The 27,745-nt window shown below is 41.1% G+C and overlaps 1 long non-coding RNA gene across 1 annotated transcript in view; it reads left to right on the forward strand.

The window, feature by feature from the left end:
- Positions 1-27,745, forward strand: part of LOC307198198 — a 315,335-nt gene that overhangs the window by 81,709 nt on the left and 205,881 nt on the right. Inside the window, exon 2 of the long non-coding RNA XR_013831579.1 lies at positions 9,929-10,092. This is a non-coding gene — a long non-coding RNA (uncharacterized lncRNA). The remainder of the gene's footprint in view (positions 1-9,928; positions 10,093-27,745) is intronic.

Consider the following 27,745-nt stretch of genomic DNA (forward strand, 5'->3'; position numbering starts at 1 on the left):
AAACAGACTCACAGACATGGAGAACAGACTTGTGGTTGCCAAGGGGGAGGGGGGGTGGGGGAGGGATGGAATGGGAGTTCGGGATTAACAGATGCAAACTATTCTATATAGAATGGATAAACAGCAAGGTCCTCTTGTATAGCACAGGGAACTATATTCAAAATCCTGTGATAAACCATAATGGAAAAGAATATGAAAAAAATATATATATATGTATAGTGTGTGTGTGTGTGTGTGTGTGTGTGTGTGTGTGTGTAACTGAATCACCTTGCCGTACACTAGAAACTAACACAACATTGTAAATCAACTATACTTCTATAAAATAATTCTTTTAAAAATAAATAAATTTTTATCTTAAAATACAAAAAAATCTTAAAGATGATGAGAGAAGAAATAAAAGCACAAGCAGTATATATATCTCTATATAATTTGTCATGTTAATATTCATATTTACAATTTTGGTTCTCTTCCTATGTCTTGTAGATTTGCCTTACTATCTAGTGTCATTTTCTTACTCCAGTACAGCTTTATTTCCACCCACCACTTTGGTGCTTTTGTTGGCTAATATATTACATTTTTATATGTTATGGGTCCAGCAATACATTACAAGCATGGACCTAGAGTCTGTCATACAGAGTGAAGTGAGTCAGAAAGAGAAAAACAAATACCGTATGCTAACATATATATATGGAATCTAAAAAAAAGGTACTGATGAACCTAGTGGCAGAGTAGGAATAAAATGTAGACATAGAGAATATACTTGAGGACACAGTGGGGAGGGAGAAGCTGGGGCAAAGTGAGAACATCAACATACATACACTAACAAATGTAAAATAGTTGGCTGGTGGGAAGCAGCAGCATAGCACAGGGAGATCAGCTCGGTGATTTGCGATGACCTAGAGGGGTGGGATAGGGAGGTGGGAGGGAGGCTCAAGAGAGAGGGGTTATGGGGATATATGTATGCATATGGCTGATTCACTTTGTTGTACAACAGAAACAAACACAGTATGGTGAAGCAATTATACTCCAGTAAAGATCTATTTAAAAAAATCAGGTAAGAGAAGCGAGGAGAAGAAATATGCAAATTTTATAATTATTACCTACATGATTACCTTTACCAGTGCTCTTTGGTGTGTGTGTGTGTGGTGTGGGTGTGTGGGTGTGGGTGAAATTACTATCTGGGATCACTTGCCTTCAGTCTGAAGAACTTCCTTTATATTTCTTAGAAGGCAGGTCCATTAGCAACAAATTCTCTGTTTTTTGTTTGCCTGGTAATGACTTTATTTAGTCTTCCTTTTAGAAAGATAGTTTAGTTGATATAAGATTCTTGTTTTGCACTTTTTTTTTCTTTTCTCTACTTGGAATATGTCATCTAAATGCCTTCTGACCTCCATCATTCTGATGAGAAGCCAGCTGTGAATTTTTGGGGGGTTCCTTTGTGTGTGATGAATCATTTTTCTCTTGCTACTCTCAAAATTTTCTATTTGTTTTTAAGTCTTTCCACATTTTTACTATGATATTTCTAGGTGAGGATCACTTTGCAATTATCCTACTTAGAATTCATTACGTTTCTAGGACGTGTAGTTTAATGTTTTTCCTCAGAGTTTGGAAGTTTTCATTCATTATTTCTTTAAATATTTTTCTATTTCTTTATTGATATTTTTTATTTGATGAGATATTGTCATCATGTCTTCCTCACTTCTTTAAGCATGGTTTTCTTTGGTTCTTTGAAAATATTTATGACAGTTGCTTTGAACCGTTTTCTGCTAATCCAATATCTGGGACCTCTCAAAGGCAGATTCTGTTCACTGCTTTTTTTCTGTGTATGGATCACACTGTGCTCTTTCTTTGCATGTCTCATTTTTTGTTGTTGTTGAAAGCTGGACATTTTAGATAATACATTGTAGCAACTTCAGATACTGATAACCCCATTCTCTCTCTAGGGCTTGTCAGTTTTGTTCTTTGTGTGTTCATTTGTGGGGTTTTTTTGGTTTGTTTTATTTTTGGGTTTGGTCTTGGCTGGACTATTTCAGTGCAGTCTATTCCCCACACAGTATATGGCCTCTGAGCTAATCTCAGTCACTGACATTTTAAAAATAAATAAATAAAATACATTTTCAATTTCTTATTTTTAATCATTTTAAGAAAAAAACACCTCCTCTTTTAGATTACACATACATTATTTTTACCCAAGTTGGATAATCTTTTTGTTTGTTTAATATGTGTGTGAACTATTATTTTGAAGATGCAGAGGAATTATGTGAAAGCTGAGTTGGAATAAATGACACCATTTCAGTGTCCTATTTCAGTTCTCACAGAGTCTTTCTACTATTTTATTTAATAGTATGTTTTCTTTAATCGTTTCTTTTCCTCAAGGAGCATGCGGTTTAGCTTTAAAAGCTCTACACCACCAGATGGAAAACCTGCTTTAAATTCTGTCTCTTGAGTTCCCTGTGTGCCAGGGGCACTAGCTGATTTATCAGCAACACGGGCATGATCATATTTTCCCTTCCCGACTTCAAAGAATATTAGGTGTTTAAAGTAAATATACTTTGAAAGTATTGAAAAGATATTCACATGTAAGGCATTGTTGTGCTATTATTATTAATTAGGAAGGGTTAACTGCTAAAATGGTGGCGGTCATGCTCCTGGATCCAAATGTAAACGAACACATTTTGGAGAAAATATCCGTCAAGAAAGATCACGGCTTCCATCAACAATTTGAATCCATGCCCATGCCTATCAGTTCACAAACAAGCCATTTGTTCAGGTATTTGAATTTCCAGCAGCTAAAATTCACCTTTTGTAAGAGAGGACATGTAGTGGAAAAACACACACTTTAAAATTAGTAATTTGGAACTGAATCCTAATCCTCCTTATTTATTCTGTCTAATCTTGCCCCAGTTGCTTAATCTCTAAGAGTCTCGGTTTCAGCCTCAGCCAGATGGGCATCTTCCTTCATGGTGCTGTGGGACCCCTCATTATTCTGCAGAAGAGTCACTGCTCAGTTTTAACAATAGTTCTCATCTCTTCAGCATTTACCAAGACCCTTCCTCATGAGATGATGCATTTATTTTATTTTCAGGTTTCCCATAGTTCATGTCATATTTTGAATAAGAACTGTTTAGTAAAGACATGTGATCTGAGAGATTGGTTGAATTTTATTGCATTCTCCTGATATCTTCATTGTGCTTATGAGAATAACTGGCAGAGCTCTAAGGGTATGGCACCCTGGAATGATAAGTATGGAAGAGAAAAATGTATATAGAATGGGGAACAATCAGGTGGGCGTACTGCAAGGGGTTCCGTTGACCATTGGAGATGACCTGGACATATTGGGCACTTGGAAGTAAGTCAGGGATGAACAAGAAGAATGGGACCATAAAGAGGCAAGACAAGACTACCAGAAACCTTTCTGAAAATGTGAGTTTTCCCAGCATTAAAAGTGAGCACAGAGAATCTGCACCAGTGGTCCCCTATCTTGCATGCCATCAAGAGTACTGTTTTGTTACTGTTGCTCTGTAAATCACATCTTGAAAATTTTTATCTAGTAAGCACAGTACATTTAAGTAATGTATTAGGTAATTTATTTTCTCATTTTTATTCATCTGAGATATATCCATCTGCCAAAGAGAATTTCTGGTCTTTCTGAGATAAAAAACAAAAGACTTCTCCACAAATGCTCCCCTTTTCTCTTCCTTCCTACAGCACCCTCTCCCTCTCTTCTTTCTGAGTTTGCCTCCTTGATCCTCATCAAGCCTCTATTTAAAAACACACTGTGCAAGTGACAGACATTAAATTCCACTGTCTTCTACTTGTCTGCCACTGGCAAGTGGTGTGTGTTCTGTATCCGCAGTGCAATCAGTTGTGTGTTACTGCACCCATGAGGCTTGTGTTTTCTGTGGTGTCCAGGGACTGCTCACTGCTGGCTTCCCAATAAAAGCAATGTGTTCTACTTGCATTAAATAATTAGTGACACTGTCATTGAAATGGCAATTTTATGCTGTGCCTCTGAGGAGAAAAATAGAGTATAGGGATTTGGAGAGCAGTGTGCCTTCTTTTACATACATCATTATGCTGGAAGATATATATATATATATATATATATTTTTTTTTTTTTTTTTTGGTAAACTGGAGTTGCAGTTTAATCTGCAGCTCTCCATAAGAAGCTGTATGTCCTTCATCAGATTTGAAATATTGACCATTTCTTCAAAATTTTTTTCTACCCCATTTGTTGTCTACTCTCCTTTGGGGACTCCAATTACACATATGTTAGACTGGTTTACATTACTTAATAGGTTCCTGAAGCTCTGCTCATTTTTCTTTTTCAGTCTTTTTTCTCTTTGCTCTTAACATTGGATAATTTTGATTAAACTTTCTTCAAGTTCACATACTCTTTCTTGTGTCATTGGCATGCTGTTAAATCTATCTAGTGACTTTAAAATTTCAGACTTTGTACTTTTAGTTTATAGACTTTCCATCTGGTTCTTTTTAATCATTTTTATTTGCCTGTGGTCACTTCCTGTCTTTTTGTTCATCACCACATGTTTTCTTTTACTTCATTGAGGATAGTTATAATAGCTGTTTTAAAATTCATTTTGCTAATTCTAATACCTGGGTTATGTTGGGGTTGACTATAGGTCATTTTTTCCCCTGTGTGTTCCATTTTCTTGTTTCTTTGTATTTCAGGTAATTTTTAATTATATCCTAGAAATTCTGAATATTCAGTTTGGAGATTTTGGATTCTTTTTCTCTAGTGAGTGTTTGTTTTGTTGTGCAGTTATCTTGGTTGGACTTGGATTGTAATCTCTGTGTCTTGGTTGTTAATTCTGATCTCAGTTCAGATCTGTAGTATTTAGTTGAGTTGCTTTGATTCTTTTCCCTGCATGCATGGTTTATGAGTTAGCCACAGTTGTGGGAAGACAGAATTGTGGGATTTCTCTCTGGTATTTTGCCTCTCTCTCTGGTGGCTACTGTTGACCCAGATTCAGTGGTTTCCCTGGACAGAAAGCTGTGGTTTTTCCATTGGTACCCCCACTCCCTCATGCTCCGTGCTAACCACGTTTGATCTCAGGCTAAAAGTTTTGAAAATAACAAATAACTCCATACAACTCTCCTGTGGGCATGCTCCAATGGAATACACTTGTTTCTGTTTACTCTTCAGTGCCTCCAGGTGGCTATTTGTTTTGTATGATATCCACAGTTCATAGTTATTATCTGCAGGTGGGGTGGTCTGGTTCGATCTGATTAATTATGTTAATCAGCCATTATCTTCGATTAACATTTTTTTTTTACATCAGGTTTGTGCTTGACAAGGCTATACTCAATTCCTGATAATGACCTTTTAATGATGATCTTTTCAAATTTTTGATAGTTACCATTGGCAAGAAAATGTATTCATACTGGTAGGTGATGAAAAATTTAAAACCATTTTTACAACTATTCAGAATTTGCAATAGTTAAAAGTGTAGTTAAAGGAGCTAACAGCTTCTCTTTCTTTTTTTGCACTGACAAATGTAATGTCGAAATTTCTTGTGATAATGCAAATGGGTTTCAAATCCAACAGAATGTTTTCATATCAAGTATTTCAAAATAATGATGATGCTCTAATTAGAAGAAAACACATGCATTGTTAGAGCACTCACCCTGCAGCTAGCCTGGATGGCACTAAAAGGGCATATTAGCTGCAAAAGCATCCAATATGTGTAAAGGCAGAGACTCAGGGCCCCCTGGAGCTACTCTGCCAGGAACACCTGCTGATCCCTCAGCCTCTTCAACTCTAACTCCTGTTCCTTTGCCTGTGCACCTGAGTGCTTAGGTATTTGGATTCCAAACTACACTAGCGTGTTTATGGACCCCTTGTTTATGGTGGGTTGGGGTATACCATAGTGCTGGCTGCAACGTAGTTGTCCAAGATATAGAGAAACTCCTTTGCAGCTCAGAATTGTGGCAAACAACAGGTGTTGTGTGTCACTCATCAAACCCAATGTCTGCTGAGATATGAGGATCCATTATCAGACCCACCTCTGTTCAGCCTACCTTCTTAGGAACCCTAGGTTAAGCTATTCCACCCCCACTCTGACTTCCCAGGCCTTCCCTGAGACACCTCCTTACCTCCCTCATTCTGCATGATTATTACTAATACAATTTAAGTTAAATCTTTCAGTGTCTCTGAACTTTGATGTGCATACTAATCATTTAGAATCTTGTTAACCTGCAAGTTCTGATTGGGAGTAGGTGGAGGTGGGTGGAGAGCAGATTCTGCATTTTTATCAAGTTTCTTGTGATGCTGAAGCTGCTGGTCTGTGGACCACATTTCTAGGAAGAGGGACGTATTCTGAATACCACCTCTGAATGTACTATAAGACATCAATGGGAGAGTTCTGAAATAGGCCAGTGGTTATGAATGTGAGATATGGGGCTTGACTGCGTTAAGTATAAATCCTAGCTCATCTGTTAACTAGCTTTATAATAGTGGACGAGATAGTAAAAGTCTCTGTGCCTCAGTATCTTCATCAGTAAATAAAGGTAATAGTACATCTCTCCTTATGATGTTGTTGTGATGATTAATGATGTAATACATGTAAGAGTTTAGAACAGTATACAACACCTAATAAGGTTTCAATAAATATCAGCTATCGTTAGTGTGCATCCTCTCAAGTTGCTTACGTGTTTATTGTAGAGAGATACAATTTCACAATTGAGGAACACAGATACACCATGTGATAAATTTAATATAATCAAATTTCAACATGTCTGGTGGAACAAGTGAATGTTCTATTGGTCTCTAGGAAAATTTTCTTAAAAAATATAGCCCTTGAAGGTTGAATAGGATTTAGATAGCTGAGAGATTCACCCACATGGACAGAACCTTGAATTTGGATGCTGTCTTTGAACTTGATCTAATTAGTCATAAGCAGTGTCTATGGACCCCCAAGCAGGGGAGAGATTAGATGATTCTTCTCGTTTTGGATGTTTTGCTGGTAGGAAATGAGGTTCACTCAAATTCTCATAAGAAAAAGAGGTTTATTTACAGGATAAGGATTCAGGGAAGGGCAGGAATAGAGGCCACTCTCGACCACTGTCTGCCCTTCACCTCCACCTTATTCCCTTGGTTTCTTTGTTTCCCACTTTTCTCATTTATTCATGTAATTAAATCAGCTAATATCTGTTGAGTTCCTGGCATGTACTGGCCACTCTTGTAGGCAATGGCATTAGATAGATCTGTGAATGGAAAAAACAAAATTCCTGTCCTTGTGGAACTTGTATTTTATCAGGGGAGAAAGACAATAGCAATAAACATCATAAATAACTACATTGTACAACATACCAGAGGGGATATGGGAAAATAAGGTACAGGGAGAGAGCCATTTGAGGGAGTTGGCTATTGCGTTACATTTCTAATTAGGGTGGTCAACATAGGCCTCATTGAAAAGGTAACACTTGAGCAGAGGCTTGAAGGAGGTGGGGTGGGGTAAGGTAATGAGCCAAACAGACGTCAAGGGGAAGAGAATTCTAGATAGACAAAGGCCAGACAAAGGCAAGTTTAATGGCTTTCGGGCAGAAACATGTCAGGTATGTTCAAGGAAGAGAAAGGAGGCCTGTGTATGCAGATTGGAGTTAGGGGTGGTGGAGTAATGGGAAAAAGAGCAGAGAGGTGGTGGTGCCTCAGATCAAGCAGACACTGGAGGGACTTTGGCTTCTCTTCTGATGAAATGGAAGCCATTGGAGAGCTTGAACCCAAGTCTGCAATACCAAGTCTGCAATACAAATACTATGACATACATTTAAAAAGGACAATCCTGGGCTTCCCTGGTGGTGCAGTGGTTGAGAGTCCGCCTGCTGATGCAGGGGACATGGGTTCATGCCCCGGTCCGGGAAGATCCCACATGCCGTGGAGCGGCTGGGCCCGTGAGCCATGGCCGCTGAGCCTGCGCGTCTGGAGCCTGTGCTCCGCAATGGGAGAGGCCACAACAGTGGGAGGGGCCCGCGTACTGCAAAAAAAAAAAAAAAGGACAATCCTATTGGGATTGACGTGTGCACACTATTATATATAAAATAGATAACTAATAAGGACCTACTGTGTAGCACAGGGAGCTCTACTCAATACTCTGTAATGACCTACATGGGAAAAGAATCTACAGAAGAGGGGATATATGTATATGCATGACTGATTCACTTTGCTGTACACCTGAAACTAACACAGCATTGTAAATTAACTATACTCCAATAAAAATTTTAAAAAATAAAAATTAAAAGGACAATCCTAGATCTGTTTGGGAAATAAAATGAAGGATCAAGGATGGAAACAGGAAGAGTAGTTACAATGCAGAGATGATGATGGCTCAGACCAGGTGGTGAGAAAGGGTCAGATTCTGGGCATAATGAAGGGGTAGATCCAATGGGATTTGCAGATGGGTTGGGAGAAATCTATTTGTTGGTGGATTTGCAGTGGGATGGGAGAAAACTCAAGTGTGTCTTCAAGGTTTTATCAGCGAAAATGGAGAAGATTACAGGTATGATGGTTGAGGCAGGAGAATCAGATGTCCAGAATAAAGGTATGAATATGTCCCACTAGAAATGTTTAACAGTTGTATGTACAAATATGGAGTTCTGGAGGGAAGGTTAGGCTAGAGGCATGGATTTGGGAATTGTTGATATATAAATTGGTGTTTGATGCTCTGAGGTTGAGAAAAAGTGTAGAGAGAAGAGACGGAGGATTAAGATCTGGGGCACTCTAACCTTAAGAGTTTGGGAAGAAGAAGAACCCAACAGGGGAAATTGAAAGGCAATGTGTGAGGAAACCTTGAGAGTCTGGGGTCTTGGAAGCCAAGTGAAGAAGGTGAATTGATGAAGAGGAGGTGATACCTGTGATAAATGCTGTTGACTCATGAAGTACCATGTAGAACTAGGATAGACCATTGGATTTAGCAGTGGAAGTTGTCAGTGCTTTTGAAAAGAGCAGTTTCTGCAGAATAAGAGAGGGGAAAGCCTGATTAGAGTATGTATAGAGAGAGAACTGGAGGAGAGGAATTGGAGACACAGAGTGTGTGAAACTTCTTAGGGGCTGATTTGGGGAGAGAGATGCACAACTGTGTTCAGAACCCTTGGGGGCCTACTTCTCTCTCTGCCTGTCCTGTGTCACACCTGGGTACATGGGCATCGTTCTATCAGGTCCAAGGAAATTCTCTGTGGCTCACTAAGGATCTGGCTGCCTGGAAAGATCTTGCAGCTGTTCCTTCTTTGAGGTCTTGCTGTCTATCTGTCTGTAATAAGAACTCTCTGAGGACTAAAAGAAATCATACTGCATAACAGGAGGCTTGCAAAATATGGCTGTCTGGAGAGCAAGAAGATGGCTCTCTAAGTAAATACCAGCGTGCTATTTAAATTTCTGCCCTCATTCTATGGGGCTGACTGATCTTGGACAAACCTATTAGTAATCAGTGTTGAGTCTACCATCAAATGTATCATAATCCTTTTGGAAACTTTTAATATATTTGTTCCGTATAGTTTCTTAGAGAAACAAGTTTGCATCTGTTTCTTATCAACTGTATAAAGAAATGCTGTATGTTTTTTTGTCCTAAAATTATCTTGCTTATGTTTGAAAATGGAAAGAAGGGGTGGGGGTAGCTGATTTTACACGTAAGGGAATACTTCAGCTCTCATTCTGTGAAGCAGAGATATAGAGATTGGAGGAAACACCCTGCTGTTTGTTCTCTGATGCATCGTTGTGGAAAGTGTTTGTTTTCTTCAACCAGAACATGATTGGAACTTGATCTATTTCCACTCTGTCTTCGGAGACAGTTTGTACAAGAACTGGTTGCAAGACATCAATTTTTCTGATGGGACAAACAAGCTTTGTGACAAATGCTGAGATTGCTGAGGATTTGCTAAGATCAGTACTTCTGGTTTTGTCCTTTTCTTTTAGGCTGTGAGATGATATCTTACTGACACCCATTCCTCCGCTGGTGAATTCAGTCTACAAAGAGTGAGCCACCTGATTCGGTTGTGGTGCAGTCAGAGGTGGCTATTTCCTTGCATCTGCTGTTTTCCTGTGTTTCAGAATCTGGTTATACCTTAAAGAGACCATTGGTGAGTAGTCAGTCTCTCTTCTCCTTCTGCATACCCTCAGCTCATGGTCACTGGTCCACTGTGTGTCGACGCTTTCTTTTGGTGTCTGTCTCTAACCTCCAGACTGTGAACTCTGGGAGGTCAAGGTCAATGACTTCATTTTTACTCTTAGAGTCCAGCATATTGTCCTTTCAAGGCTCTGTTCTTAAGCTATCTTGACAAATTTGTGATAATAGCAGCCACAACCTTATCAGGTGAGAGATTTTTTTTTTTTAAAGAATAAGATGGATGTCCTTGGAAGCAAACTTAATGTCCATCAACAGAGGAGTGGATAAAGAAGATGTGGTACATATATGTAATGGAATATTAGTCAGCCATAACAAAGAATGAAATAATGTCATTTGCAGCAACATGGATGGACCTAGAGATTGTCATACTGAGTGAAGTAAGTCAGACCGGGTAGAAAGACAAATATCATATGATATTGCTTATATGTGGAATCTGAAAAAAATGGTACAAATGAACTTATTTACAAAACAGAAATAGAGTTACAGATGTAGAAAACAAACTTATGGTTACCATGGGGGAAAGGAGGGGGAAGGATAAATTGGGAGATTGGGATTGACATGTACACACTACTGTATATAAAATAGGTAACTAATAAAGACCTACTGTATAGCACAGGGAACTCTTCTCAATACTCTGTAATGACCTATATGGGAAAAGAATCTAAAAAAGAGTGGATATATGTATATGAATAACTGACTCACTTTGCTGTACACCTGAAACTAACACAACATTGTAAATCAACTAGACTCCGATACATTTTTTTTTTTTTTGCGGTACGCGGGCCTCTCACTGTTGTGACCTCTCCCGTTGCGGAGCACAGTCTCCGGACGCGCAGGCTCAGCGGCCATGGCTCACGGGCCCAGCCGCTCCACGGCATGTGGGATCCTCCCGGACCGGGGCACGAACCCGCGTGCCCTGCATCGGCAGGCGGACTCTCAACCACTGCGCCACCAGGGAAGCCCCTCCAATAAAATTTTTAAAAAATGGATTTAAAAAAGTAAAAAGAAAAAAGGAATAACATGGATGTCCAGATGGAGATTCAGATTGCTCAGTTTAGCATGAGTTTTTATCTTTTGTATGTCACATGCTGTAAATTGATTCAGAAAATTTTTGGTTATTTTGACACTGTCTAAATAGGGTTCAATCAAGAAGCAATTTCCGAGAGGAGGGTTGAACATACGTGGTTGGGCTTGCCACAAAGTGCTAATTCACAAATGAGCGTTCACTTTTTTTATCCTTTTTACTTTTAAGACAAATCTCTGTTAATGTAGGAAAATGACCCTTGATGTGTGAGATAAGATATGTGAAAGCATCTTGGAATGCATTTTATAAGCTGTAAAGTGTGATACAAGTCTATTGTTATTATCGTTATTGTCATTATTTTCTTTTGATAGCTTGATTATAGTTATCAGCACTTGAGAGGGATAGTAGAATGCATTTCTGAGAATAAAAGTGAGATGAGAAATTTAAATACAATTCCAGTTACACACAATCAATAATTGTCCAAACCGAGGCCTTGATTGAATCAATGTAGAAATGAAAGCAGAAAGATCATTCGTACATTTGTTGATTGTTTCTCCCTTGGGGAACAGTGGCTGCTGAGTGCTTTACCAGGGGCTTATATGTGTATAAACTATTTTAAATGGTGTGGTCACGGGGAGGAGGCTGTTAGATCTGAGTTGACCTCTAGCTCTTTTGTTTGCTTTAAAACTGATCGACACTGCTTTGCAGATTTAACCTTACTTGAACCAAAACGGAGACTTCAAAGGTATTCTTTTGACTTATATTTAATGTTGATATGACTACTGTCCAGAATCATGCCTTCTGTTTTTGACCCGGTCCCCTTGAATCAGACCATTCAGATAAACACTGTGGTTACATTTGTGACATTTCGTGACTTAACCTGTCTAGCCCATCTCTGGCAAGTTTCATTCTTCTCACTTAAATCAGTTTCCAAAGCTACCACCCCATCACCCTCTACTCATTCTCTCCTCTCCACTTGGAACTCCAGAATGCCTTTTGGCTGGAGCTACCCACCCATGACAGTTCTTACTTAAATAGGAGAAATGTCCAAGTGAAGCAGAGGAAGGGGTGAATAGGAAAGCTATGTGGGTGATGGAATGATCAGGATTTGTGATTGATTGGCTGAGGTTTCAAGAGGGAGGTGCAAAGATGATGGATTAGGTGAATGTTGATGCCTTCCACTGAAATAAGACATATGAGGATAGAGCCGCTCGGAGCAAAAAGGTACATAGATACAGAGAGTTTTTCTTATTGAGTGAAATGCAGCCAACAGCCACTGTGGGTAAACCCAAACCCGACTGTTAAATTGTTGAAATAGATTGACAGCACAATTGTGGATGAGAGGTGATTATTCTCCCGGCCATCCTGCTAACAGAGCTTAAATTTAGTAGCATTCAAATAACTGATAGAGAAGATTTCCTATTGAAACATATCTAGAGTTTTAAGAAGATGCTCATTTGGTGAAAGGCACAGGGGAACCGTTTCGTGGCTGTGAATCGACCCAATTCAATTAGAAAGAATAAAACCTCATCAGTGTACTTAACCAGAAAGATAACTGGAAGTCTTAGATTGGGTATAATCCAGCCCCATTTCCTAGAGCTGAGCCAGGAGACCTGGGGAAGGATGTCTGGTGGTGCTTGCTTTCTGTACTGACGGTACTGGTACAGCTGAGTCAATTAGATTTAATTTGATTTCTTGTTTGATCCTCTGGCTGGCCCATAACTGAAAACCTGAATATTTGCTCATATTACTATTGTCCTCAGACAAAGACCTCTTCAATTCACAGAGCAATCTATAATGTAACTATCCATTTCCCATCCACTCTGTGTGTACCTTAACTGATAGCTATTCAGACATTTATTGTAGGTAGCAGCGCCTGTGATGAACTGAGAGTTTCTTTGAATCTGGGCTTTTGAGATCCAGATTGGTAGCCTTGGAAATTTATTCTTCGACAAAGGTCTGTTGAGAGCTCTTCTCATCTGGAAGAAGAAGAGGAAGAAAAAAGAAAGGCTCACAAAACCTTCACAATCCTCTTTCATCTACAGAATTACCAAAAATGTTCTTGAAGAATGGCCCATGCAGACTCACCTGACATTTCACTGGTATAAGTAATTTCTGATTATTTCTAGTTTCTCTGAATCTGTGTGTGACCCAACAGAATCATTTTCTGCTGAGTGGAGACAATATGATTTCAAGTGAGATAACAAAAGGGGAAAATGAATACATCATCTAAGTGCTTCAAAGAAGCATCAGTTCTGTCTTTGGAGGGTGCAGTCCAAGATGAGGGAGGGCATTGTCAGTGGAGAGACAATCTTTGGATATAAATGGTCAGAAAGCTCTATGCACCATAGCTTAGAGATGAATAGCAGTGAATATTTACAGAGGCATTAACTTGTGCTCGACACTGTTCTAAGTATCCTCTTTATATTATACCATTTAATGATTTATGTCTTATTATGCTAAATTTATAGACAGTGTATCTGCTGGGGTTCTCCAGAGAAACCGAACCTTATATATTATAAGGAATTGGCTCAGAAAAGGCTGAGAAATCCCAAGATCTACATTTGGCAAGCTGGATACCCAGGAGAGCTGATTGTATAGTTTCAGTCTGGGTCTGAAGGCGGAAGACTAGTGTCTCAGCTTGAAGACAGACAGAGAAGAGTGAATTCTTTCTTCCTCTGCCTTTTGTTCTATTCAGGCAGGCCTTCAACTGGCTGGATGAGGCCCACACACATTGGAGAGGGCAATCTGCTTTACTCAGTCTGCTGGTTCAAATGTTAATTTCATTCAGAAACATCTTCATCAACACACCCAGAATAATTTTTAATCTGGGCACCCTGTGGCCCAGTTGAGTTGACACACAAGATTAATCATCACAGATAGGGAAACTGGGGTATTAGGAATAACTGACTTGACCAAGGCCACACCCGAAGCACATAACTACAGATATGAACCCAGCTTGTCTGATTCCAGGCTCGGTGCTACAACCACTAAGGGACATTGTTTCTCTGTGCTGTAGTCTAGAACACATGTCAGAGACATATCAGACAATTCAGTTTCCTCAACCCTGTGAAGTGAAATTTGTTTAATGCAGGACATGGACTTGAATACAAAACCATTTAGAGAAAAAAGAAAGGGGGCTTTATCAATGCCACAAAAAATGGAAATGTAAAGACAGGTAAAAAAATTGATCTCCTAGTATTTAACCATGGTAAAGTATTTACTCAGTGTTTGTTAAAGTAATTCTTTTGAGTGAGCAAATTGATCTATTATGGGTAATTTGTTATATTTGTATGATGAATATGCCCAACCTCCAGAAATAGACCCGTGGATTAGCAACTTACCTAATACAGGTCTGTATCTCCCACAGGGCTTTACATGGTTTATGGGATCACCGTAAGGAGCTCAATAAATATTGGCTGGTGTGATTAGATTGGTGACTAAAGATGTTAATCAACGGATTAATCATTACGTATGCTAATAAGTACATTTGCTTGCTTCAAGAATAGAAGGAGACCGAAGAGATATTGTGATTGACTCAAATTTAAATATTTTGCATCGGGAAACAATTCTTTCATTTTCTAAGCAGAAAAATAAGGAGGAAAAAAAAAAAGTTTTTCCCGTAATCTCATCCTGATGATAGAGATGGGGGTCGGCAGAGCCAAAGTGGATTGTAATGAGAACGACTTAAATGGTGGGATGTTCAGCTCTTGTCTACAGGTTTACAGAAACGAAATTAAACTTGGGCTTTCTATTGCAAAACAATAAGCAAATTGAAGGCCAATTATCCCAGCTCAAAAAAAAAAAAAAAAAAAAAGCCGGCGAACTGGAGAGGATTTTGCATTTCTGAGTAGAACGACTTTTCAGACGAAAGAATTTATTACAAGAAATTGAGAACATCTGGGCCATCAAAGGCAGAATGCAGTGAATAATTGGACAATCATAGACTGGCATCCATTTGAATAAGAGGCACTTCCTTGGTTCCTACTAGGGGATGTTTTTGAAATTCCTCATCTAGAAGGAAATGAAGCTCAGCATTTAAAACATGATTTTCCTACCTGGTTGTTACTTGGTTATGAAAGAAATCGATTTGGGGAACCTCAGTTCCACAAAATTATTCTTGTGACCAAAATTCGGGGAGAATAGCAGAGAAGCGGTTGGTTCTATTCTCTGTTCGTTCTGTTTTACCTACTGGCTTAAATCTTATCCTGGCAAATATCACACTCATAATAAGTCATAATAATTCTGCTTCTCCCCATTCTCCGCCTTCTCTCTTATGTCCTTCAGCCAGGAGCCACCCTGCTGGCATCCGACAAGTCCCAGAGAGGGTGCTAATGGGGGGCGGTTCTCCAATGGGTGGGGTGGGCCTTTGGGCTGTCCACATGAGTAGGGCTGAGCTCACCTTGTCCCCGTCCACTCAGTGCCCTTGTACTCTCCTTATCTGTAAGAGTGAGAACATCCTACATGATGCTGCCCTATTTTGGCTTAAAACCTGAACAAGATATTTGACACACATATACTGTTTCCAAAAGCTCTCGTTGTCCCTTTAGGTAGTAATTATTATCCCATTTCATAGTCAGGGACACTGAGGTTCAAAGAGATGATACAGTCAGTTAGAGAATATAATACAGATAATACTGCGTAATAGCTCAGTTCTCGGTGGCTTAAAACCACAAAGTTTCCTCACTCATGCTACATGTCCCCAGTGGGATGGAAGGGGGCTCTGCTCACTGTAGTCACCCGGGGACTCATTATTTGAGCGGCCACAATCTCAAATAATGCCAGTCTCAGTGCTTGAGGAACAAGAAAGCTCCAGAGGAGGGTCTTGCACCAGCTGTGAAATGCTTGCCCCAGAAATGACATCAGTCACCTCTGCTTGCCATTCACACTGACCAGTACTGGTTACATGGCCCCAACCAACTGTGTTGCAGGGATGGCAGAAAATAGAATCCTATTCTGCACACTTAGGTATGCAGAGCTGGAAGTAGTCACTGAACAGCGCTGGTGAGAGAAGTGTATAGCCTGGTGATTAAGACTGAGGGTTTAAATTGAGGTTCTACCACTTACTTAGTTGTGGAACCTTGGACAAATTACTTAATCTCGCCAAGCTTCTGTTTCCTCACTTTTTAAATGAGGAAATAATTATACCATCATCAGGGAGTTTTAATAAGGATCCAATAAGATAATGCATGCACAGGACTTAGTATAAATAAACGCAGCATAGATCAACTTGAGGCCAGCCCAAGTCATACAAACCTGGGGACCATTTACCCATAGCTTTTGGAAATAAAAAAAAACAGAATTATGTCTGAGGAAGAACACAGGAGATGCATATACAGGTATGTCAAGAAGAAAGGGTTCAGAGAAGAGTCAAAGTCTTGGCATGAAGAGACAGGGCAAAAGAGAGATGCCCAAGAAGAGAAGGGTGGCCATTTTAAAACATGGCCACAAGTTCTTCCATCCTCTCCTATGGAATCTGGGCAGGACTGTGACTGCTTTGACCTATAGAGTGCAATGGAAGTGACACTGTGTCAGGTAGCTCTCATCTTGTTTGCTGAAACACTCGTTCTTGGATCTCTGAGCCACCACTGACCAACCTGAGGTCACCATGCTATGAGGAAGCCCAAGACATGAGAGGCCACGTTTGGAACAACATTTGCCACTGATGACAGCCAGAGTCATTCCAGACCAGGTACCAGATATGTGAGTGAAGAGCTTCCAGATGATTCCAGTCCTCAGAGGTCATCCCCCCCGCCCCCCCACCGCCGCCATCTGAGTCATCTGAGGCCCTAGGCATCGTGGAGTAGACGCAAACCATCCCCATTGCACCCTGCTGTCTTCCTGACCCACAGGCTGAGCAAAATAAAATGGTCATTTTACATCACTATACTTTGGCGTGGGTCATGATGCAGCAATAGATAACCAGAAACACGAGAGTACGGGAATGGTAATTATAGGTGAACGGGCAATTGTGTGGATCAGTACAAGAGACAAAAGCCTGGATATTCTACTGGATCTAATAATAAGCTTTCCTGGAGAAAAAATGTTTCCATTTAAACGGTTGAAGGTAAAGGGACTTCCCTGGTGGTCCGGTGGGTAAGACTCCACACTCCCAATGCAGGGGGCCCGGGTTGGATCCCTGGTCGGGGAACTAGATCCTGCATGCATGCCGCAACTAAGAGTTTGCGTGCCGCAACTAACTAAAAAACAAAGAGTTGAAGGCAAAGTGTCCGTTTCTCTTTGACTTTGGGTTTGGGCACCAGGACTGGGCTTACATAAGCATTGTGCTCTGATTTGACACCTCCCATCTGGCCAGCTTCATTCATAAACCTGTCTATACACTGCCCCTTTTCCTACAGAAACCTGGTTTTGATATATCTTCTGCTCAGCCTCTGGTTTCAGCTTTCTGTAGTAGTCTCATCGTGCTGATTTGGCAAAGCTAACCTAACTGCTCTCTCCTCCCCCTCTCCCTCCTCCACACCTCTGTCTCTGTCTTTTGGGTTTTGGTCAAAGAGTAGTACAGGCAGCTCACAAAGCTGTCACTGAGCTTTCTCAAATCGCCTCCTTGTCACAGTTACCGTCCCTTTGAGAAAACCCAGGCAGTCAGGGACGTGTGTTTATCTACAGTAGCACTGCCCAAGGGCATCTCATGAGCAGCTCAGAATCCTCCCTTCCAGGTTGACTCAAATCTTGAAAGAAGGGAAGAGAGTCTCCACTCCCTACCACCAAGCACATCTCTTCTCCCACACTTTCTGGAAGCCCCTCTCCCGACTCATGGACCAGGAATGTGCAGCCTATCAGGGAGGATGATGTAGCCCACCGCAGAGGCATGGCAGCCCTCTTATAAGTCATCCTCAGCAGGTGAAGGACAACTTTTCTAACACCCATTTTGTAGGTGAAAAAGTCCTAATCTTAATATTGCAGCACTGTATTATTTTCCTCCAGTTCTTTACCCCGCATGGTTTTGTTGGCAAAAGACTCGGGATTTTTGTAAAAGCTGAGATTTCCAAAGTTGTGTCCATTTTATACCTGTTTCTTAACAATTTTACAATTTTTACTGTGACACCCTACTTGGGAAAATTTCCCAGCTGCATTTCTGCTTTCCTGAAAGTCCGTTTCCTCTTTCCTGAAAATCCACTTTCCTCAAAGCCCAAGTCCATTTCCTCTTTCCTAAAAGTCCCCTTCCTGAAACTCCTGTTTCCTAAAAGTCTCATGAGAGTTCACAGTGCATCAGAAACCTTTGGTCTCCTTTCTTTATTCCCTCTGAATAACGTGATAGATCTTTAGCAAATACCCCTGAAATGTTGCTAACCTCTACAGAAGAGTTTGCAAAATGTGATCTTACCTAGCAGAAAAGAAAGAATGGACAAAAACTTCGCTGGCATTTTAAATCAGGTTCCAAAATGATCTGCACGTTCCTTTCTGGATGATATCAGCTGCTCTTGATTAAGTCAATTAAGAATCTGAGAATATATACATTTTAATCTCTCTCTAAGGCTCTGTTTCCTCAGCTGTAAACTACTGACTCCGAGGGTAGGTTTAAACAAGACGTCACATGTAAAGTACAGCCATCGCATGGCATTTCTCAAGAAATGCTGCTTGTCTTTCATTGCCCCCCTAACGACACCCCTACCCCTTGTCTGGAGGCCTTAAAATACCCTTGACTCTTTGGCATCGTCTGAAACGTTCTAAAAGACTAAAACTTAAATACTAAGCATTGAAGTTTCAGCTTTCACTTTGGGGAGGTTGACACCAGGGTGCGACATCAGGCTGAGTCTGTTTTCAAAGACTGATAGAAAAATGACCTGGGTTGGCTCCCAGAATGTAGGTCAGGAGACACTTTTCCATCTTCCCCCCTGTTGATGGGCTCCTGTTAACCTTGGGAGAGGCTCTGGTTTAGGTGGTGTCAGCAGATTCATCAGGCACGTGTTGGAGGCTCGTGAGAATCAGCAGTTTTGCTTCACTGGAGTTTCCGTGAGAGCAGGCTTTTGCCTCATTTCACGTGAGTTCGCGTGAAATGTGAAATAATGGAATAATTTCAAGGAAACAGCAATTTAGACCCTTGAGTTTCTCATGGCCCTTGGACTAAATCATAAATCAACTCCCATTCACGTGAAGTGGAGCCCCCACCTGGATATTCCAGAAACTTCTGAAGAAGGTAGCAGACGTTTTGGATAGGACTGTGAGATCGCCAGACGGATTGTTGGCTTTCTGCCTCTCTTTTCTTATTTAATCCGTCCTAGTAAAGGCTGAGAATAATGAAGCTTTTATATATTTTCATCTCAGAGGTCAGGAAGCTGAGGTTTAGGGAAAGGAAGTAACTTAACAAATAATCTGCTTGTGCAGTGGTCTGGACCATAACTCAGATCGCTCAGTTTTCTATTCCAGTGTCTTTCCTCCTTGCCATGCTTCCATTCTCTTAGTAAAATATTTATTGTTGCATATTATGTACCAGGTACAAGGATGTGGAAAGTGATTTTGCAGAATGGAAAAACCAGACTTGAACACTGTGTGTAGCCACATATAATTAAATAATCCATATTTGAGTAAAGAACTGAGTCTAAGCAGGATGGAGATTTTCAGGTTCTCTCGTCAAGCTGGTTGTATTTAGGCGTGGGGTCTTCTGGACAGAGCACAGGAAGGGAACGGCACCGTGGGGTGGATCAGGTACACCCAAATGACACAACACGAATAATCTCATCATTAATGAATTATGAAAACCTTAATGTCAGGGCATTATGATCATTTTAATGCTTCTGTCCGTAAGATGACAATCGGCCCACGTGATTGACAGTCGCTGCCTTTACCAAGCGCCTTTCTGTTACTATGATCCCTCCCCTGCATCACCTACCAGCTGCCCTACCTCTAACAGCTACAAAGGTTAGTATCCAGGACAGGAGGAGACTTCCAGAGCCCCCTTCTGTGCTAAGAAATTGTTTTTCATTAAAAATTTTTTTGAGGGCTTCCCTAGTGGCGCAGTGGTTGAGAGTCCGCCTGCCGATGCAGGGGACACGGGTTCGTGCCCCGGTCCGGGAAGATCCCACATGCCGCGGAGCGGCTGGGCCCGTGAGCCATGGCCGCTGAGCCTGCGCGTCCGGAGCCTGTGCTCCACAACGGGAGAGGCCACAACAGTGAGAGGCCTGCGTACCGCAAAAAAACCCAAGAAAAACAAAAACAAATTCAAATTGTTCCATATCTCCTCCATTATTTACCTCAAACGCCTCAGCAAGGCATCTAAGGCCTTGCATGACATAAACCCAAACTATATCAGCCTGTTCCTGCTCTGCTTGCTCACGTGCCCCTAAATTTCCATCATAAACGGACTAGCATTGTTGCTGAATTTGCCATGTTCTTTCACTCTACTGGCCTTGACTAGTTGCTTTTTCTGCATGGACTATCTTTCCTACCCTTATCTGCTCTGTAAATCGTATTTGCCCTTTCATACCCAGCGGGCCTATCATTGCCTCTGCAAGGTTTCCTCAGCTGTGCCAGGTTGAGTTGGTTACTCTCCTCTCTGTGGTTTCTTGGCAAATCAGAAGTGGCTTGATGATAGCACACAATACATTATAATCATTCTATATCTGTGTCCTTCATGAATACCTCTAGGGCAGTATCCACAGCTGTCCTGCCCCAGCATCTCGCATAGTATCTGGCACAAAATGGATGTCAATATATGTTTGTTGAATAAATGCTGTCAATTTCATGCTCCAAGAAATACAACCCAAAGGGATGTCAATATTATGCCATGGTATTTCTTTTTGTGAGTAAGAGACAATTCAATATATAATTTTCACATTTTTTCAGCAGCATAAAATAAGCAATGTTTGGGCATTACCTAGGAAATGTATTCAATTTCCCTCTTGTTTGGATCATTTTCAGCATGTACTCGTGTCAACCAGTCCTCTTGTCTATAGTCCTTCTCTTGGAATAAGATGTTCATTTCATACTTTTATTGCATGCTTGTCAGGAGTTGTAAGCTCTATAAAAGAAGCTCCCTGCATTTATCATAAACTGGAAGCTGTAACGAGGAAATGCACAAATGTACTGGGATAGACTCCAGGCAGGTGACTGCCACCAAAGAGACAAATCAAGAATCTGAAAGGGAGACAGACACCTCCATCTTATGGGAGGGCAGTGGGGAATCCTAGCAAAGGAGGCCCACTGTGAACAGCCATGGGTCTGGAAGCTCAGGTTTCTCTATTTATCCGTAGGTAAATTTCCAAGTAACCCTACCTCTTTTGCCCATGACCTCTAACAAGGTAAAGACATTCTTCACACCACCAAAAAGTTGAACTCTCTCAGGCATTAGATACCTGTTACAAAATACTGAAAAGCTGAGCAAGTAAAAGACGGAGTAAAGTCTTTTATGCCCAGAGGTCAACATTAGAACAAAGGAGTGGAATTCATAGAGAAACAAGATTTTGTCTTAAATTAGGAAGGATTTTCTGAAAACTGAATCAGTTCAACTCTGCTCAATGAGTTAGGGCGCTCCCATGATTGAAAGATAGCCTGGATGGTGATATGCCCTGGGTAACATAAAGATGACTTATCTTGGGGGAGGAATATACAGGGGGTGACCTGGGATTCTAAGAGGCAGATCATTCTGTGCAAGCCCGATCTCCTTACTTCATCTCTTAGCCTCCAGAGAAAACGCCACCACCTAAAGACTTAGGATAGCGGCTGAACATTCTTTGGATAACCGCCATCTTGAAGCATGAACGGCATGGCAAGTCTTCCCCTCTCTCTCCTTGATACAAGGCTTTGAGTGGGTGTTACAAGGATGAGCCTCCTCTTAGAATTCTCCAGGCAGAGACTTGAGGGAGGCGGATTCAAATAACAGCAGAAATGTTCAGTTTTGTGCTGATTTTCATGGCTTGTTGCACAGCTATTCACATGTTTCTTTGTATGAGCTGTATAATAACCAGCTTTCAAAAGGACAGACAGCATAATGAATGGATTGTAAAACATGCTCATAAAAACAGTAGAGTGCGTCTAGAAGTGTTATCTGCCTTTGATTTACTGTGTACCCTGTTTTGCATTTTCACATCATTTGCAAGTTTTCTATTAAAAATAAGCATTTAATGGGCATGCAATTAAATTTAATTTTTCTTTTTCTTCCCCCCAAGGTGATCTTTAAAAAGTGTGTGTTTGGTGAGGGGGGAGGGGTGCATTTTACAGTCCTGACAGAACATGGATATTATAGCCATAGAGTTCATTACAGGGTAATTAATGCATGTTAAGTATCTTGTAAATATTATGTGGTAATAGCTCTAAATAAATACACACTCCACTTGGAAAGATCTGCTCCACCCCTGCCACAGGGAATGAGATGTTCCTAATTAATGCCTTTAGAAGAGGAGCCTGTGTCACCTTGGATAGTCTTGGGAAATTACAGCTTTAGTTTGTGGAAGGCAGCAGTGAATGGTTAATTACAGAACCTTGACATGCCCAGTGCCTGTCCCACCTGGGCTAGGTGGGTCGGACAGGCCCACCTGGCTTGCTCTCTTCCTCGGAAGGCTTTGTTAAAAAGCGGGCTGTGCAGCTGTAGTTGTGCTGCTGGGAGCCATTCCAGCCCCAGGAAGAAGAGCTTTCCAGGAGGACCTGCTGGCAAGTGCTTGATCATCTTGGACTCTTTACTGAGCTCTTCAATCCAGGGTGGGGGCTCTGTCTGGTGAGTGAGAGGCACTGCTGTTGTTGATGTTATTTATGAGTATGGGTTTAAATGATGTTTCCTGTTGACCTGCTGCTTGGTTTACAGATGGCCTCTGCCAGGTGTTGGTGTGTGGGGCTTGGGATCCCGTCTTAGCACCTGGATGGAGTCATTGTCAGGACCCTGAGTGTCTCCACGGCCACTTTGCCAGAGACCTTCAGAGTACAGCAAAGTGACAGAAAGGCTCTTGCATGTCTGGGTCCATTGCTTTTTTCAAGTCAGCTGGGCCCAGGCTGATGTGTCATGGAGCAAGGTCATGGCATCAAAATAGTTACAGGGGTAGAAGTTTAACATAAATCAACTTTCATTCATACCTAAACACTTCTGTACAACACTCAGTGATTATCCCTTTTCCAAAGATGTTCGCATATTGAGTTGTCTGTCTATGACTTCTATGCTCTTCAAATGTCAGCATGTGGAGGTGGGATTAACTGTCCAGAGCAAGCTTTCCTGTGCCCTGGCAAAGTCTTCCTCTCCTACCTTTGAAACAATACTGCCCCTAAACCTCTCATCTGGTACCTGGAGTGCCTAAAAAAGAAAACCAAGCCTTAACACCCTCAATGAGAGAGGTGTTTCAAATGCCAACCTCTGGAGTTGAGAGTCACACGTAGGTCAACGCGGATATAGAATAGATCCTTTAGCCAGAGTTTAACAGTAGTGAGTTCCTGAAGGCTTGGGTTTCCTGTGGAGAATGATACCTAGAATAGGGCACCGGGGCCTGCTGGTGTGGCTGAAGGAACCAAAGGCAAACTTGATCCACTTCAAGATGAGAAAGTCCAAGTACTGAAACACCACGGACATGGATATTCACATTGCTGGATATTCATGATGCTAGCAAGAAAATGTGGTGAATTCCCAGAGTATCAAGATCAATAGACAAACCAGATGAGGATATTGAGCTCCTGGTGTCAGTTGCAGGCAGGGACTACTAAAAGTCTGGGCAGAAGTATGGGGCGAGGAGATAATCCTTGTAAAATACTCAAGACAGAGCCTGGCAAAAGTGAATATTCAATACGTGCTGTGTTGTCATTATTAAGGAATGTGCCCTCTTCTCTCAGCATGGTAGTGATGCTAGAGAAAATCACACCTCTTGTTCTGATGGAGACATAAAGGGAACCTCACGAGGTAAGGGCAGACATGTTTTAGTACTGTTACAGAAAAATCATTCTGACACTTGTTTAAAATGCCAAGGAAGACTTTATTCAAAACTATCGCAATAGGGGAGAGAGATTGAACTCAATTCCAAATACAACAGGGACAGTGGGGATGCATAGCCACTGCGCCCGGTGAGGGAGTGCATGGAAAATTATTAAGAGGAACTTGGTTAGGTTTCAAGGGTTTTGGAAGAGGAACTTGGTTGAGTATCAAGGGTAGGGGATTCTCAAAAAGCTGTCTTAGCAGGTTTCTTTGCTAAAAGTGGGCTTGGCTGGCAAGGACTAGGTCTAGTCAAGAAGCAAGCTTAAGGGAACCCTGACTGGAGTTTGGTCAAGGAGGGAGACTTTGTTAATGCGTCTTCTCATTCAAGGAAAAAAGAGTCATTATTCTTTCCTCTAGACAGTATAAGTCAATTTCTGTTTGGTCAGCTTTTGTTCATTAAGTACCAACTGACCCATCTCTTGAGACTTGGTAGTAGAGGATATTTCCTGGTTGGTGTGAGCCAGCAGACATTTAAAGAATACCTACTTTCTGGAAGATACTTGGTTCTACTTTGTGAAGATGGGAGTTTGCTCTTAGAAGAACAATGGATTTACATCACACAAAAGAAGTGTATCAGTCAGGATTCAACCAGAAAAACATAACCAGTAGGGAGGATATATTTTTATTAATTTATTACAAGAAATTGGCTTATGTGATTGTGGTGGCTGGCTAAGTCCCAAATCCACTGGGCATGCATGCCGTCAGGGAGGGAGGGTCATGGACAGTCTGAAGCCGTAGCTCACCGGAGGAGCTGTTTCTCTCCCTGGGAAGCCCCAGCACTGCTTTTATGGCTTTCCAAGGGATTGAATCAGGCTCACCCAAATTATCCAAAATAACATCCCTTACTTAAAGTCAGCTGATGAGCAAAACCTAGATTAGTGTTTGATTGTAGCTGGGGACCGCGGCCGAGTCAGGTTGTTACATCCAAAAAAAAAAGAAAAAAAAAAAAAACACATGGCAAAGCTGTGTTCAAAAAAAAAATGCGGGCTTCCCTGGTGGCGCAGTGGTTGGGAGTCCGCCTGCCGGTGCAGGGGACACGGGTTCGTGCCCCGATCCAGGAAGATCCCACATGCTGTGGAGCTGCTGTGCCCGTGAGCCACGGCCGCTGAGCCTGCACGTCCGGAGCCTGTGCTCCGCAACGGGAGAAAATAAACATAACATTGTAAATCAACTATTCTTCAATAAAATAAATTAAAAAAAAAATGCAAAACTTGGAAATAAGGCCAAAAAGATGGTAACATGAACTTTCAGTGCCATATTAGAGCTTTTTCTAATATGTCCACAGGAGGGTCATCTGACTCTCTTGGGTTTGTAACTGGCTTTGACCGAAAACTGATTTAGGCTCAGACATTTCACAGTCCTATACAGTTACAGGCCAATTTGCAGAAACCCGGTGAGGCATGATGATTTTCCTTTTTTTCTGCTTGGAAAAGAAGAAGACAAGCCCAAAGGTTTTATTACCCTGTAGGACATTAACTAGTCTTGTACCTACCTTGGCAGTCTTACTTCAGCCCTCTCTTCCCCATGGATTGTATAAATCCTGATTTCTCATATTCCATCAAATCAGTCCTGTCATTCTGCTGGTTTCCTCAGTAAAGAGGTAAATAAAATTCTGACATGTATTCATTATCTATTTGTATGAAAATGTTGTTTGTAATGATTTGAGAAATGTGCTCTGACGGGTTTAAAGGAGGGTGTAGGTAGGGATGGGGCTGATAGGGGAGGAATGAGACTATGGGAAGAGAGGGAAGGGAGTGGGTGTCTGTGTATAAAGGGGTAAGTTTCAAGCTAAGAGGAGCAGCGCAGGTGTCACTGGCTGGATGGAGACAGATCCTTGATTTAGTAATTCGGAGGAAAGGACAAGGCCTGTTAAGACTGAGTTTGTTGAATTAACCAGCAACAATTGCCCGTAAAAATGCCCTTCCTACCAACCCAGAAACCTGAGAGAGAGAGAGAAAATAGATTCTCACATAATTTATATATAAACCAAATAGTGAGCCACTGCAGTGGTATAGTGACTGTGGTGTGATGGTGTCATTGAAGGTCAAAAACGAGAGATACTCTGGACTATCGATTCTAATACCTGTGAAATTCCTACTGCTAGTTGATCCTTTGGCTTCAGGCTTTGGCAAAACTGATTAAAAGCATAGGATTATCAACCACTCACAGTGAAACCCTAATTGTTTTAATCATGTAAACTAATCCCGCGTTAGGACAAGCGTTGCGTGGTGGTGGTGATGGGAAAGCGTGCATAACAAAATTTACTCTATTAACCATTTTAAAGTATACGATTCTGTAGCATTAAGTGCAATCACCATGTTATACAACCTTTGCCTCTGATTAGTTCCAGAACATTTTCATTACCCCAGAAGGAAACTGTACCCTTTAAGGAGTTCCTAATCCTTCCCCCAATCCTTAGCGATGACAGAATTGCTTTCTGTCTCTGTGTGTTGTGGATTGTTTTTTTGTGTCCTCCTGAAACTCGTGTGCTGAAACCCTAACCCTCAATGGGATGATATTAGGAGGTGGGACCTTTAGGACGTAATTCATTTTGATTTATTTTTTTGCTTTGTTTTTTGAATTTTATTTTATTTTACTTTTATACAGCAGGTTCTTATTAGTTATCTATTTTATACATATTAGTGTATATATGTCAATCCCAATCTCCCAGTTCATCCCACCACCACCCTCAGCTTTCTCCCCTTGTTCTTAAGTTTGTTCTCCACGTCTGTGTAGGACGTAATTCAGTTTAGATGTGGTCATGAGGGTGGGGCCCCCATGATGGAATTGGTGTCCTTATAAGAAGAGGAAGAGATGAGGGCTCTCTGATGTGTTGGCCATGTGAGGACACAGTGAGAAGGCAGCTAGTTACCTGCAAGCTAGGAAGTGAGTTCTCACTGGATGTGGAACCTGTTAGCACTCTATTTTGAACTTCCCAGCCTCCGGAACTGGGAGAAGTGTGTTTGTTGTTAAAGCCACCAAGTCTATGGTATTCTGTTATAGTAGGCTGAGCTGACTGAGGCACTATGCATTTGTGTATTCTGATTATTTCATATGTGTGGCCCTTGGCGTACCTCACGTTTTTGTTTTTAATTTATTTTTTTATTGGAGTATAGCTGATTTACAATGTTGTGTTAATTTCTGCTATACAGTAATGTGATTCAATTATATATATATGTATATATATATATACACATATACATTCTTTTTTAAAAATATTCTTTTCCACTATGGTTTATCACAGGATATTGAACATAGTTCCCTGTGCTATACAGTAGGACCTTGTTGTTTATCCATTCTATATATAACAGTTTGCATCTGCTAACCCCAAACTCCCGCTGCATCCCTCCCCTCCCCCTTGACAACCACAAGTCTGTTCTCTATGTCTGTGAGTTGGTTTCTGTTCCATAGAGAAGCTCATTTGTGTCATATTTTAGATTCCACATATAAGTGATATCATATGGTATTTGTCTTTCTGACTTACATCACTTAGTATGATAATCTCTAGATCCATCCATGTTGCTAAAAATGGCATTCTTTCATTTTTTATGGCTGAGTAGTATTCCATTGTATATATGTACCACATCTTTATTCGTTCATCTGTCAATGGACACTTAGGTTGCTTCCATGTCTTGGCAATTGTGAATAGTGCTGCTGTGAACACAGGGGTAGCAC

Source organism: Stenella coeruleoalba, assembly GCF_951394435.1.
Source record: "Stenella coeruleoalba genome assembly, chromosome: 15".
Lineage (NCBI taxonomy): Eukaryota > Metazoa > Chordata > Mammalia > Artiodactyla > Delphinidae > Stenella > Stenella coeruleoalba.